This window comes from Gossypium arboreum, unplaced genomic scaffold (assembly GCF_025698485.1).
Source record: "Gossypium arboreum isolate Shixiya-1 unplaced genomic scaffold, ASM2569848v2 Contig00231, whole genome shotgun sequence".
Lineage (NCBI taxonomy): Eukaryota > Viridiplantae > Streptophyta > Magnoliopsida > Malvales > Malvaceae > Gossypium > Gossypium arboreum.
In genome coordinates this window covers 30,001-35,000 of record NW_026440347.1, presented here as the reverse complement: position 1 = coordinate 35,000, position 5,000 = coordinate 30,001, and the positions used below count along the sequence as shown (strand labels likewise).

Below are 5,000 nucleotides of genomic sequence, written 5' to 3'. Positions count from 1 at the left end.
TAAATTAATGTGTTTGCTCGCGGTAATTGTGGCCTCTCGGGAGAATCGATGACTGCATCTTTGAGGCATTTGCTAGTACTAGTACATCTGAGAATTCTTAATTGGCTGGTTGTAAATAGCCCCGGGACTATGGAACAAAGGATTATCCTGGACACCTACACTGAGGTATTGACGGTGATTCTCAAATATCGCAGAACAGAATGTGATACGATGAGATAGAATGCAATAGAAACAAAGACACAGGAACGGGTTACCTGCTCTTAACGGTCAAAGCGAACCCTTTCATTCTGACATTCTGAATTCTTTAATTCGGAATGAATCAAATCTCCTCAAGTAGGATTCGAACCTACGACCAGTCAGTTAACAGCCGACCGCTCTACCGCTGAGCTACTGAGGAACAACGGGAGATTAGATCTCATAGAGTTCAATTCCCGTTCTCAACCCATGACCAATATGAACTCGAAGTTTCCTTCGTAACCCCTGAACTTCTTCGTAGTGGCTCCGTTCCATGCCTCATTTCATAGGGAACCTCAAAGTGGCTCTATTTCATTATATTCCATCCAGATCCCAATTCCATTTTTATATTGTCATTGACATGACATAAGAGATGTCGGTTCTAGTCTATCTTTTTCTATTTCTATATATGTATATGGAAAGTTCAAAAATCATCATATAATAATCCAGAAATAGAAAAGAAAAAAGGGAGGTTAATGATGATTTTAAAATCTTTTATACCAGGGAATCTAATATCCTTATACATGACGATAATCAATTCGGTCGTTATGGTCGGACAAAATAGTTTTTATTTATATTAAATATTAAATTTTATTATTATTCGAATTAATATTCGAATTATATAATAATAATTTTTTAATATTCTAAAAAATAAATAAAAAAAAATGAAAATCTATAATCTATAAATTTAATATTAATATATAAATTGCATAAAATTAAAATAAAATAAAGTAGGAAATTACTAAAAAAATGAATACATAAACTAAATACAATAATAGATAAAACGAGATGCGACTTCCCCCTAGATATTTTACACTTTCTCCCACAAAAAAACTTGTAATGCCTACTCCATTTGTAATTCCATCGATTACTCGCCTATCAAAAAAATGAGTTAGTTCGGCCAATCCTCTTATACCTTTTGTTAAGGATATTGAATAAAACATATCTATGTAACCACGATTATATGACCAATCATATATCAAATATATCATTTTATCCAATAAAATTCTTTTAGGACCCCTTTTCACAAATGAATTTAGTAAGTTTAAATTTTGTACAGATGAATAAAAAGGTTTATATAAAAGGAATGCTGTAAATATTCCGAAACAAGCTATACTCACTGAAAAGTTGCATTTTAAAAATTGATACGAATCCTCAAAATCATTTGAATTTTGATGTAAAAGATTTATAGATGGAGTTAATAATTTGATAATATATCCAAATGCATTCCTTCTTGATTAAAAGGAATTGCTATAGCTCCAACAAATAAAGTAAATAGAAGCAATATAAGCATAGGAAATAGTATAGTATTATCTGATTCATGAGGATAAGAAAAGCCTTCTTGTAGCCAAAATTGTAATAGTAATACGAGCTTTTTTTTCCACCAATTGTATATGGCTGCTCGTTGTTATTCATTGTTAATAAAGGAAATAAACGAAAATTTCTGTTAATTATTTTTTGCTCTTCTTTACCCCATAGTTTTATTGAATAGAAAGAGCTACTTTTTTTGCCACTATATTTTTGAAAATGAACGTTTAAATGTCCTTCAAAAGTAAGTAAATAGATCCGAAACATATAAAATGCTGTTAATCCGGCAGTGGACCAAGCTATTATTGCAAAAATCGGTGAATACAACCAACTGTCACTAAGAATTTCATCTTTGGACCAAAAACAAGCAAGGGGTGGAATACCGCAAAGAGAAAGTGTACCTACTAAAAAAGCAATTTGGGTAACGGGCACGTGCTTTCTTAAACCGCCCATAAAAACCATATTCTGGCTTTTCTGGAGAATATCCAACAATAGCTTCCATGGAATGAATAATCGATCCGATGCTAAAAAACAACAACGCTTTCGAATAAGCATGAGTAATCAAATGAAATAAAGCGGCTCGATAAGACCCCATACCTAGAGCTAACATCATATAACCCAGTTGGGACATTGTAGAATAGGCTAAACCCCTCTTAATATCGTTTTGAGCAAGGGCTAAAGTAGCCCCTAATAATACCGTTATTATACCTATCAAAGATATTAGATTCATTATGTAAGGTATAACTATAAAAGAGGAAGCAGGCGGGCTACAAGAAAATTCCCGCAGCTACCATAGTGGCAGCATGTATAAGAGCCGAAATAGGAGTAGGCCCTCCATGGCATCGTGGTAACCATACATGAAGAGGAAATTGAGCAGATTTTTTCTTTGGCCTCTCCTTTTTCTCGATCTTTTTCTGTATAATCAGAAATTTTGATTCTTTTGTTTTACATATCCAATTTCGAGATATTCGTTTCAGCGGTCCAGAAATATCAAAAGAAAAAGAGTGGTTTGTCTACTCTGTCCAAAAAAGGGGAATGTACATTTGCTTGAAACAGCTCCCAAGTAATTGTTTTACGCCTTGGGCACGCATGGAACCCTTTATTATGTCGCGTGAAAATCCGATTGTTGCGAATAGCGTATCAAAGCCACTTCGTCTGTTTGATCAGGATCATTAGCATCCTTGGTATTAGTATAAGTATCGGCGTTTGCCTGGTTATTAGTAAAAATCACGACGCGCTTGGATTTTCTTGAACGAATTTCATGCTCTGCTGTTACATTTTCCTCGTTTTCTCCCTCCTGTTGTTCTAAATCGTCGATTAATTTGTATGACCATCGAGGAACTTTTTACTTTTCTTTTATTCCAATAGATTTTTTTCTAATTGTTTGATTGTTGGGATTAGTTATAACTATATTGAATAAAAATTTCAAAATTTTGACTCGATCCTCGGAATCGATATTTCCCTGTTCATCTTCTGTCAATGTCAATAAAGAGAGTTCTTTTTCTGTTGCTAATGATTTTATATTGAGTGTATCTAGTGTCTGTTCAAGGTCGTGATAATCAGTAGTAAGAAGTAGAGCATGAATCTTATTTATCCAAAATGGATCCGTGTTTTTTTTTTTATAAGTTTGATTTATGCTTAAAGGGAACCCCATTTTTGATTCTTCCGCGTAGGTCCATGCAAGAAAGGATCATATAGTTTAGGCAAGTATTCTCGTTTAGTTTCATTATTAGAGAATCGAGTCCTTTTTTCAAGTATGCCCAGATCAAAAGATTCCTTATCTAAAGATTCGACTCTTTTTATAAACTCCTTACTCAAATTTCTTCTTTTTAGTTCATTGATAAAACTCCAATCAGTATACAATTCATCAGAAAACCATTTTTCTGGTGTGAAAAAATATATTTTTTTTTGTATCATTTCCCCAAAAGTTGCTAAACTGGGTGGATACGTAAAAGATATTTTTCCTTTTCCATCACTTTGACATGTATAAAAAAAATATTGTGACATTTCATTTTTTATAGCATTTTCAACCCGGTCATTTTTTATATATCGCAAAGGTCGATTCCATCGTTTAGAATCAAAAAGAAGTGTCACAAGAGGTTTTTCAATCCATAATAAATATTTATCTTCTTTTTTTTTTAATATTTCTAACTTCGAACTTTCTTGATTCCCATCCAGATAAGAAGTTTCATAAACCGGTCTATTTTTATAGTATGTCTCTTTAAAACGAAAGGAATTCGCCTTTATTTTTTTTTTCTTCCAGTCACTGTGCTTTTCTGTTTCTGTCGATTTTGCTCGGATCCACCTCTTCCTCCGAAAAAAGGGAAGAAGAAGTATTTTCTTCGGTCCCCTGTTTCTGGTTAGCCCTCCCTCGGAAATAGTTTTCATTTCTATGTTTCTTTCTTCCTCACTTTCCCACTTCTTCCGGTTCGAAATTCTTTCAGTTCTTAGTTAGAATGGGATGTATTCTGCCTAAATAGTAAAACACAGGTAATAAATAACAGAATACTAAAGATTCGAGCCATAGAATTTCTAAATTCTGATACAAGATACTTATTAGATCGAATAAGTACATTAGACCTAATTAAATTATTTTGTTGTATCCAGACTAATACCAACCCAACCCATTTCATCAATAAAATATGACCAATTAACCAACCAACAAAACTACTTGTTACAAATAACATATTGTTGTTGCATCGAAACATATAGATGTTGACTAATCTGGCTAACATTGAACTTGGTAAAATGAAATGGTTGAATAATTGAATAATGAGATTATTCAGAATACACATTGAATGCTAAGATTACGCATTGAATTTCTGGTAGGACGTCTATGATCAAAAAAGTCTTTGTGATTGTTCCAGAAGAAATGAAACAAAAGATACGGTAGAGCTAGGACAGTTATTGTATGAGGTTTACCCAATGCTAAATGCAGAGGTACATAGTAGATTGATATGAACATCATGAGCTGGCCTGCAATAAACCCAGTTGTTGCTGATACTCTTCTCGGTTCCTTCTTCCTTCTTCCATAAACTGAGCTCGTAGAAGGAAGATATAAGAGGGACCTATGGATAGTGTGGTCAGAAATCCATAATAGAGTCCGACCATAACGACCGAATTGATTATCGTCATGTATATGATATTAGATTCCCTGGTATAAAAGATTTTAAATCATCATTAACCTCCTTTTTTCTTTTCTATTTCTGGATTATTATATGATGATTTTTGAACTTTCCATATACATATATAGAAATAGAAAAGATAGACTAGAACTGACATCTCTATGTCATGTCAATGACAATATAAAATGGAATTGGGATCTGGATGGAATATAATGAAATAGGAGCCACTTTGAGGTTCCCTATGAAATGAGGCATGGAACGGAGCCACTACGAAGAAGTTCTGGGGTTACGAAGGAAACTTGAGTTCATATTGGCGGGTTGAGAACGGGAATT

The 5,000-nt window shown here is 33.4% G+C and overlaps 1 non-coding gene and 1 pseudogene across 1 annotated transcript; both read right to left on the bottom strand.

The window, feature by feature from the left end:
• The window catches only part of LOC128288549 (protein TIC 214-like), a 6,539-nt pseudogene that overhangs the window by 1,245 nt on the left and 294 nt on the right, over positions 1-5,000 (bottom strand).
• TRNAN-GUU (transfer RNA asparagine (anticodon GUU)) lies at positions 326-397 on the bottom strand. Its single transcript has one exon. It is a non-coding gene; the product is annotated as a tRNA-Asn (tRNA).